At 41.0% G+C, this 11,264-nt stretch overlaps 1 protein-coding gene across 5 annotated transcripts in view; it reads right to left on the reverse strand.

Moving 5' to 3' along the window:
• Positions 1 to 2,931, reverse strand: part of LOC138350661 (uncharacterized) — a 34,762-nt gene extending 31,831 nt beyond the window's left edge. For 3 of the 5 annotated variants that reach the window (XM_069301787.1, XM_069301785.1, XM_069301789.1), the window contains exon 1: positions 2,829 to 2,931. The gene's annotated coding sequence lies outside the window, so the exon portion shown is untranslated. The remainder of the gene's footprint in view (positions 1 to 2,828) is intronic. The other 2 variants (XM_069301786.1, XM_069301788.1) reach the window with 2 other exon arrangements.
• Between the last annotated feature and the right edge of the window lie 8,333 nt (positions 2,932 to 11,264).

An 11,264-nucleotide genomic window follows, 5' to 3' on the forward strand; every position in this document is an offset into this window, starting at 1 on the left:
GAGGAAAGAATCGAGGCAACTACAGAAGCACCATACTGTCCCCCGAGCTCAAAGTGGCAGCTAAGAGCCTTCGTGAGAACAAGGAGATAGTTGTCAGGAGAGGCGACAAGTCGCCAATATACGTCATTCTTAAAAAAGACGAATATCTGGCGAAAATGAACCTCATACTCTCTGACCAAACTAAATTCCAAAGGGTAACGAAGGACACTACAGCCGAACTGAAAGCGAAGGTCAACAAATTGATTGAAACTGTGAGCGCCAAGAAATCTGGACTCCACCTGCCAAAGATTATTGGGGAATATAAACCTGGATATGCGTATGGAAATGTCAAGACACACAAGGCTGGAAACCCACTTCGGCCAATCATCAGCCAGATACCCACACCCACGTACAGACTGGCTAAACGACTCAACGGCTTGCTGACTCCTTATGTCCCTTGCGCCTTCAGCCTGAAGTCTCCAAAGGAATTTGTTGACTTGCTGCGGGGAACACGGGCCACAGGGATAAGAGCCTCGTTGGACGTAGAATCTCTGTTCACCAACGTACCTGTGGATGAAACAATCGGGATGATAGCCGACAGAGTGTACCGTGATCCGGCCTGTACTTCTCTTGACATACCAGAAAACATTCTAAGGAAACTACTCCAAGCTTGTACTAAAGAGGCACCCTTCTTGAGCCCAGATGGGCACATGTATAAGCAAGTAGATGGGGTCACCATGGGTTCTCCCCTAGGTGTCCTGTTTGCGAACTTCTACATGGGTACCATCGAACAAAAGGTCTTAGTCGACATGAACTTGAAACCGGCCATATACTGCAGCTATGTTGACGACATTTTTACACAGGTACCTGATGTCAGACATCTGCAGGAGCTGAAGGAGGCATTTGAGCAGAATTCTGTGTTGCGTTTCACTTACGAGATGGAGAAGGATGGGAAGCTGCCCTTTCTAGATGTAACAGTCATGGAAAGGAGCGGAGTTTTCCACACTGCAGTCTACACTAAGGAAACAAACATAGGAATGTGCCTGAATGCCAACAGTGACTGCCCGGACAGGTACAAGAGGAGTGTCGTTAACGCTTATGTCGACCGTGCTCTCAGCCACAGCTCAGGATGGAAGCAAGTCGATGAAGAACTCTGTAGGGTAAGGCAGGTCCTAGTCAACAACGGCTTCTCCGATAGTTTCGTTGAAGACATCATGAAGTGAAACGCCATGCAACCTCTGAAGAGACAACTAACACAACACCTGTACCCCCTATTAGACTATTTTACAGGAACTTCTTTTCCACAGCCCATAAAACGGAGGAAAGGGTCCTGAAAGATATTGTCAGTAGAAACGTTATCCCTACAGACAAAAATCAGAAGATACAATTGACGATCTACTATAAAACCAAGAAAACGGCCAACCTACTCATGAGAAACTCTCCAGACACAAAGCAGAACGCTTTAAAAGAGACCAATGTGGTCTATGCCTTCAAATGCCCACTTGGGGACTGTAAGCCTCAAAGAATTCAGTATATAGGCAAGACAACAACATCTCTTTCCAGGCGATTAACGATGCATAAGCAACAGGGCTCCATTAAGGAACATATAATCTCTTCCCACAACCAGACCATCACCAGAGAAGTCTTAACAAAAAACACGGAAATCATCGATAGATATAGCGATAGCAGGCGGCTAGATATCTGCGAGGCACTACACATTAAGAAGTCGACACCAGCAATCAACAATATATATATATATATATATATATATATATATATATATATATATATATATATATATATGCGGAAAATCCACAGAGAAATATGAAATGAGGTGAACGTTTCGGCTTTGTTAAAGCCTTTGTCAACACCAGACTGATTGAGTCAGTCTGGTGTTGACAAAGGCTTTAACAAAGCCGAAACGTTCACCTCATTTCATATTTCTCTGTGGATTTTCCGCATAAAATGATCAGTGTTTTGTGATCGTCAATTGCATATATATATATATATATATGTATGTATGTAAAAAGTAACTTTATTAAAATGTTCATTACCTTAATTATTATTATCATTATGTGGAAGCTTCAGGGCCTCAACACACTGGGGAACCCTAAACAAGTCCTGGGAGGTGTGGAAGCTTCAGGGCCTCAACACACTAGGGAACCCTAAACAAGTCCTGGGAGGTGTGGAAGCTTCAGAGCCTCAACACACTAGGGAACCCTAACCAAGTCCTGGGAGGTGTGGAAGCTTCAGGGCCTCAACACACTAGGGAACCCTAAACAAGTCCTGGGAGGTGTGGAAGCTTCAGGGCCTCAACACACTAGGGAACCCTAACCAAGTCCTGGGAGGTATGGAAGCTTCAGGGCCTCAACACACTAGGGAACCCTAACCAAGTCCTGGGAGGTATGGAAGCTTCAGAGCCTCAACACACTAGGGAACCCTAAACAAGTCCTGGGAGGTGTGGAAGCTTCAGGGCCTCAACACACTAGGGAACCTTAAACAAGTCCTGGGAGGTGTGGAAGCTTCAGGGCCTCAACACACTAGGGAACCCTAAACAAGTCCTGGGAGGTGTGGAAGCTTCAGGGCCTCAACACACTAGGGAACCTTAAACAAGTCCTGGGAGGTGTGGAAGCTTCAGGCCCTCAACACACTAGGGAACCCTAACCAAGAGCTGACAAGGGTGAGGCTATGACTGACTTAGCGGTATTGCACCACCATCAACCATGCGCTCTGGTACTATCATAAAGTTAGCAATATTTCCACACTGATTATTTACAACTTATTAGCACTACGCGTAATATAATGAACAATACAAAGTATACACCCAAGGCCAGAATATATTAGCGTACCAGTATACTTACTAGCTGGCTGTAGGAGGTGCCGAGGACCCTTATCTTGCCCGGATGAAGAGGAGAATGGCGCACGTACACCCCAAGAGCCTTGCGGAAGCCGGCCGGCAGAGTGGCAGTGCGCGTGCGCCAACTCTCGTCACATTGTTTACATACGTTCAATTATTAATAATTCATTTTGTCGGGGACAGGGAGCCTGTGTACGTTAGGCTTATATCGAGGTCTACCCACAATTAAGGTCCATCTACTAATTCTATTGGTCCCAGGATGCAACCCCCACAACAGTTGCTTAACTTCAGGGTACCTATTTACTGCTAGGTGAAAAGTGGCATTAGGTGACAGGAAACGTGACAAAGTATTTCTGTCTCACACAGGATTCGAACCCGGGATTCGTGATTGTGAGTCGACAATGAACCCGACGGTACTACAGCTGGGAGACCCTGAATATAAATCCTGAGCCGGGATAAAATTATGACGTCATAGTGACGTCACACTGTGTGCCTTTAACTAAATCAGCATAAAATCTGTTTCATTAAGTTGTGACGATGTGCACTGAACTTTGTAACTAGCTCATCAAGATTGTAACTTGCTTAGCTAAATGAATTGTGGGGTTCTTCAACTACCACCCACATTCCTAGGCTTATTATAGCACATATATGTGTGGGTATAACACATATATGTGTGGGGTATAGCATATATAAGTGTGGGTATAGCACATATATGTGTGGGTATAGCACATATATGTGTGGGTATAGCACATATATGTGTGGGGTATACCATATATAAGTGTGGGTATAGCACATATATGTGTGGGGTATAGCACATATATGTGTGGGTATAGCACATATATGTGTGGGGTATAGCGTATATAAGTGTGGGTATAGCACATATATGTGTGGGGTATAGCACATATATGTGTGGGTATAGCACATATATGTGTGGGGTATAGCACATATATGTGTGGGGTATAGCACATATATGTGTGGGTATAGTACATATATATGTGGGTATAGCACATATATGTGTGGGGTATAGCATATATAAGTGGGTATAGCACATATATGTGTGGGTATAGCACATATATGTGTGGGTATAGCACATATATGTGTGGGTATAGCACATATATGTGTGGGGTATAGCACATATATGTGTGGGTATAGCACATATATGTGTGTGGGAATAGCACATATATGTGAGGGGTATAGCACATATATGTGTGGGTGTAGCACATATATGTGTGGGGTATAGCACATATATGTGTGGGTTATAGCACATATATGTGTGGGTATAGCACATACATGTGTGGGTATAGCACATACATGTGTGGGTATAGCACATACATGTGTGGGTATAGCACATACATGTGTGGGTATAGCACATACATGTGTGGGTATAGCACATACATGTGTGGGTATAGCACATATATGTGTGGGGTATAGCATATATAAGTGTGGGTATAGCACATATATGTGTGGGGTATAGCACATATGTGTGAGTATAGCACATATATGTGTGGGTATAGCACATATATGTGTGTGGGGTATAGCATATATAAGTGTGGATATAGCACATATATGTGTGGGTATAGCACATATATGTGCTATGTTTTTGTCTAGGTTAGCATGTATGAAGCCTCGGACAGGTATGTATGTTGGTATACAACATGATGTATGTTGTTTGGTTACTCCTAATTAGCTAGTAAGGCAGTTTGGCTAGTTCAGTAGTGCAAGATGTGAACATTTACGGTGCAGCAGTTAACTGATAGTTACGATAAGATAGTTCTTATAGGAACTGTCCTTTCAGGAAGTCTAGCGACTTTGTTCGTAATTTACACAAATCGCCTTTTTGATAGAGCGGTTTCGTTTCATGTCACTAGAGGCTTCGGTAAGAAACACAACTCTTAAGTATCATTTTAGAAGCGCACATAAACTAACATCAGCAGCGTATGCAACAAAAATATTTTTGAGAAGGTCCAGATACAAGAATGACGCGAGAAATGGCAGACCTGAACCACGACGACAAGGTCATTGACACCAGCCTGTAACCATTGGAGGGAAGAGGCTCCAGAGGAGACATTGTCACGACATACACGATACTGAGAGATGTAGCTATAGGGAGGACACAGGAGAAGTGGAATTAGAAGACACAGTTGCTAACTGGAAACATTTAAGGGTAGATACGACAGAGTACAAGGAAATTATGCCTTGTAGTACACTAAATAAAGGTAGAGGGGGAAGAGGCGGGGCCCAAGAGCTAATTCTTTCTACCCCACACACGCTCTTAGCAAGAACACACACACATACACACTCAGTTTTAACTGTTGCAAAGTTGATTCTGTGAGATAATCACAGCTACACGACTCTTAATAACTTGGCTGGGGCATGACCTGTCCGCCCTCCCCTCACCCCACCACTGGACCCACACACTGGACCCCACACACTGGACCCCACCACTTGACCCCAGCCTTGGACCATATATCGTAAGCAACAGAGTCTATATATATATATATATATATATATATATATATATATATATATATATATATATATATATATATATATATATATATATGAACCTCATACTCTCTGACCAAACTAAATTCCAAAGGGTAACGAAGAACACTACAGCCGAATTGAAAGCAAAGGTCAACAAATTGATCGAAACTGTGAACGCCAAGAAATCCGGACTCCACCTGCCAAAGATCATTGGGGAATACAAACCTGGATACACGTATGGAAATGTCAAGACACACAACCTGGAAACCCACTTCGGCTAATCATCAGCCAGATACCCACACCCACGTACAGACTGGTGAAGCGACTCAACGGCTTGCTAACTCCTTATGTCCCTTGCGCCTTCAGCCTGAAGTCCCCAAAGGAATTTGTTGACTTGCTGTGGGGAACACGGGCCACAGGGATAAGAGCCTCGTTGGACGTAGAATCACTGTTTACCAACGTACCTGTGGATGAAACAATCGGGATGATAGCGGACAGAGTTTATCGTGATCCGGCCTGTACTCCTCTTGACATACCAGAAAACATTCTAAAGAAACTACTCCAAGCTTGTACTAAAGAGGCACCCTTCTTGAACCCGGATGGGCACATGTATAAGCAAGTAGATGGGGTCGCCATGGGTTCTCCCCTAGGTGTCCTGTTTGCGAACTTTTACATGGGTACCATCGAACAAAAGGTCTTAGTCGACATGAACTTGAAACCAGCCATATACTGCAGCTATGTTGACGACATTTTTACACAGGTGCCTGATGTTAGACATCTGCAGGAGCTGAAGGAGGCATTTGAGCGGAATTCTGTGTTGCGTTTCACTTACGAGATGGAGAAGGATGGGAAGCTGCCCTTTCTAGATGTAACAGTCATGGAAAGGAGCGGAGGTTTCCACACTGCAGTCTACACTAAGGAAACAAACATAGGAATGTGCCTCAAAGCCAACAGTGACTGCTCAGACAGGTACAAGAGGAGTGTTATTAACGCTTATGTCGACCGTGCTCTCAGCCACAGCTCAGGATGGAAGCAAGTCGATGAAGAACTCTGTAGGGTAAGGCAGGTCTTAGTCAACAACGGCTTCTCCAATGGTTTCGTTGAAGACATCATAAGAAGGAAGGTGAAACGCCATGCAACCTCTGAAGAGATAACTAACACAACACCTGTACCCCCTATTAGACTATTTTACAGGAACTTCTTTTCCACAGCTCATAAAACGGAGGAAAGGGTCCTGAAAGATACTGTTAATAGGAACGTTATCCCTGTAACGGGGGGTGGGGGAAATTGCTCTATCTTGTCCATTATTCCACCCCCCAGTTAACTAACGAGGCCGGGGGAACAGCTCTCTCTAGTCCGTTATCCCGTCCCCAGTTAGCTAACTATTCTAGAGCACTTCCAGAGTTCCTAAGGCAACCTCTCTCGTTCAACACCTTGTAACCTAGGTATTTGACTACCTAGGTGCTAAGACTACAAGGCGTCGTAACTGGATCAGCTACCCGAAACTCTAGAGAGAACTCTAGAATACATTTCACTGCCACAAACGTATAAGAGAAAACGAAAGGAAAGAAATGAATAGTGAAGTAATTAGTGAGGGTTTGGGGTGAGAGGCAGAGAGGTCGGAGGAGCGAGGAGGGTCATTAGTTGAAAGTGAGAGTTTAGAGAGGGGTGGAGGGAGAGGTGTAGATAGGTAGAAGTAGAAGAGTAGGTAGTAGAAGTAGAAGAGTAGATAGTAGAAGACGAAATGCTGCCACCATCCATTCTAGACCATTACATACAAGACAAGGAATGGAACTTGTCTGTATCAAAATTCACAAAAGATGTTATTACCATGTATCAACTCCAAACATAGGGAACACAGTTAAAGGCCATTTAAATAATAAATTCAATTATATTTCACATACTAAGTATCATAATTTAAGCAATGTTCAAGATCTATATATGTAAAGTGAGTCATCCTCCAAGAATCTGAGAACACTACAACTGACTGCCCCTGATCATCACACCACACTTGTAAAACACGACCAAGTCACCTTACTGTTCAACTCACCAAGTGCCTCTGCCTATAGCTGGATAGAGGGGGGGGGTCTGTAGCTTGACAGACTGTCTCGCCCTGCCGGCCGACAGCCTCCCTGCTAGGACCGCCTGCTCTGCTCTGCTGGCTCGTCTGCTGTTCTTCTCTTAATGCTAATGCTCTCGAATCGATAGTTCTCCGAGTATATATTGGGGATCCTAGTAGCTAACTCCGCCCACAAGTAGATAGCCTCCGACTCTCTACCAAGCTACTCCTTAAACGTCGGCATGTTTGAAGGCTACCAGGCTCCAATTATAAGATTAGTAGAAGTAAGGTGAAATTCGCATGATCTGACCTCAGGTCACTTGGGGTCATTAACTCTTAAGAGGTGTGACTTTCTGGTGGACAAACTGGCGCCTTCTCAAATTCTTGTCTCTGACTCATGTATCTTTATGTATTTTAAATAAACTAAACCAAACACTTTTACAGTGTTACATCCCTACAGACAAAAATCAGAAGATACAATTGACGATTTACTATAAAACCAAAAACACGGCCAACCTACTCATGAGAAACTCTCCAGACACAAAGCAGAACGCTTTAAAAGAAACCAATGTCGTCTATGCCTTCAAATGCCCACTTGGGGACTGTAAGCCTCAAAGAACTCAATATATAGACAAGACAACATCTCTTTCCAGGCGATTAACGATGCATAAGCAACAGGGCTCCATTAATGAACATATAATCTCTTCCCACAACCAGACCATCACCAGAGAAGTCTTAACAAAAAACACAGAAATCATCGATAGATACAGCGGGAGCAGGCAGCTTGATATCTGCGAGGCACTACACATCAAGAAGTCAACACCAGCAATCAACAGCCAATTAATGCTCAACTATATTCTACCCACTTCAAGACTCCGCAATAATATAGAAGCATCAAGAAATATGGGCCAATAGGCCCTCTGCAGTTACTTCCATTCTTCCCTTAAAACTTACTCAATATTATACCCATTGTTTCGTGTTCTGTCTTGTGTTTTCACCTCATCCAAAACTGTTGTAACATATCACCTTACCCAAATGCAGGTATATAAAATGAGAACCATTTAAATTATAGCATAGTAAGATTCTGTTTAGTGTTTGCAGGTTATAGTTGTGTGTGTGTAAACTAAAGTCTTTGAAAATGTAATAAGTTATTACGAAACGCATTCAAGTGTCGCGTCAGACTAGAAATAAAAATGAATTTTGGAGAATTGATTTTTCAATTACCATCGACAGTGAAAAGAAACATAAGAAATATTGAGAAAATTCGTGTTAGAATTATTAATCTTACTTTTTCGGTCATATTTAATAATATATGTTTACAAGAAAGACTGCTACCAAAATATACTAATTATATATATATATATATATATATATATATATATATATATATATATATATATATATATATATATATATATATATATATATATATGCTAATTTTTATATGGGAACCATCGAAGACAGGGTCGTCAGTAGCAGACAAAAACCAACTGTATACTGCCGTTATGTAGATGACATATTCGTAATAGTAAAAGACTCAGATGAACTAATTGACCTAAAAAGCCTTCTAGAGAGAGAGTCAGTACTCCGATTTACACATGAAAATAGTGAAAATAACAGTCTGCCATTCCTAGATGTACTAATAACAAAAACAGGAACCTCTTTAAGCACCAACGTATATACCAAGCCCACCAACATAGGATTATGCCTAAACGGTAGAAGTGAGTGCCCCCAAAGATACAAAGCCAGTGTTCTCAATGCTTATATTCGTCGAGCGCTTACCCACTGCTCTGAATGGAGCAACGTGAGTAGAGAGTTTGAAAGAGTAACTCAGGTATTGGTGAACAACGGATATAGCAACGCGGAAATAAACGCTGCTATAAGAAGACACTTGGACCGTTGGTATAATCCAGACCCTAGAACAGAAACCACAACACCCCCAATAAAATTATATTACAAATCAACCATGCTCAGTGAACATATAAAAGAGGAAAGAATAATGAAAGAAATAATCCGTAAAGGAGTAAAAAGCACTACTCCTAACCAAAACATAAACCTGATAATATTCTACAAAACCAAGAAGACTTCCGAACTCCTTATCAAAAACAGCCCGAAGCCGACGGAGAACCCTCTACAGCAGTCAAGCGTTGTATACATGTACACTTGCCCCCACGAAGGATGTAACCTTCAATGTAAGTACATAGGTATGACGTCGACCAAGCTGACGAGGCGTTTGACATGCCATCTTCAATCCGGTGCCCCTAGGAATCGCATGAGACAAGCCCATGACATCACTCTAACAAGAGAAATGTTGAACAAGAATACTTGCATAATAGACAAACCCCAAGATGCAAGAAGATTACAAATTCTTGAGGCAATTCACATAAGAATAGAGCGACCTACCATGAACACCCAAATCACGGAACTATTTACTCTACCCACCATGAGAGTAAGGACAAGACAAGAACATATCGATGCCAACACAGAAGACAATGTCCAACATAACAGGCCAATTACACTGGATTAATCTTTGTGTTTAGATAGGAGCTGCCTCGTATGGGCCAATAAGCCTTCTGCAGCCTCTATGTTTCACCTCACATTTATCCCTTATGTATCCCCCCGTGTTTTCACCTTTATTGTATTATCACCTGACCCAGTGCGGGTATAAAATAAACTAGTATTGTAAGATCTCTTCACTTGAGAATGAACCATGGAGGTTCGAAACGTTGTGCAAATTATATAAATAAGTGTAATACACTCTAGTAAATCACTTCTTTTCTTCACCTTAAAAGTACGAAAATGAGTTTTGGAGAACTCCTATTTCAATTAAGCCCTGATGCTAAGAAAATAGTTAGAGGGATAGAAGCCCTAAACCAGAAAATAATAAATACAGAATATGCGGTCATATTCAATGAAACATGTTTGAAAGAAAACCTGCTGCCAGTATACACCAATATATATATATATATATATATATATATATATATATATATATATATATATATATATATATATATATATATATATATATATATATATATATAGTTGCATTAGTTGATATATGAATATGATCAAGTTCTTTGTTAAGCAAACACTTATAACCAGCAACAGTGATTAAGTTTTTTCTCCCCGTTTAAATGACTTTTTAGAAATAATTGTGTATTGTGAGAAATTTACCAATATGACACCTTCTCTTCAAGTAGATGACAGAATGCCAAAGTAATATTAAACTTACCATAGATAGTACTAAACTACATATGCTAATCTCTTATTTATTTTAAAAGCTGAAGTTTTCTTGTAACGATTTGGAGTTTTCCTTAATATATTTCATGTTCAATTTTTGTATCACGGGCAAATATTTTAATGTACTTTAAGCCTGTACCTAAAGCGTTGATATATATGATAAACAACACAGGTCCCAGGCCAGTGTCCTTAGGCACTCCATTTTTTATTTATTTATATATATACAAGAAGGTTCATTGGGTTTATGAGAGTACATAGTATTGATGTTTGTACCTTCTTGTAAAGCCACCGGGCAGGTCCTGTCGAGCATATGCAGCGTTTACCACTCTTATTTGTCTCCTTTTAAGCTTCATGTTTTAAACACATCATTTTTATCTTGTTAGTGGGATACCTTAACATATCCCACTAACAAGGTAACAATAGGCCCAAAACAATAGGGTTCAGAGAATCGTTGAAATTAGGAGGCTTAAATTGTTTACTCTTATGATGTTCTATTTTAGACAATAAAGTATAAAATAAATACATGTAAGTACTATAAATATACAGTAAGCAACTTACAGTTTTAAAATAAGTGTTCAATAGGATGCTTACTGTATTAAAGTAAACATTGATAGGCTATTTACTGAATTAAAATAGATG

This window comes from Procambarus clarkii, chromosome 46, assembly GCF_040958095.1.
Source record: "Procambarus clarkii isolate CNS0578487 chromosome 46, FALCON_Pclarkii_2.0, whole genome shotgun sequence".
Taxonomy (NCBI): domain Eukaryota; kingdom Metazoa; phylum Arthropoda; class Malacostraca; order Decapoda; family Cambaridae; genus Procambarus; species Procambarus clarkii.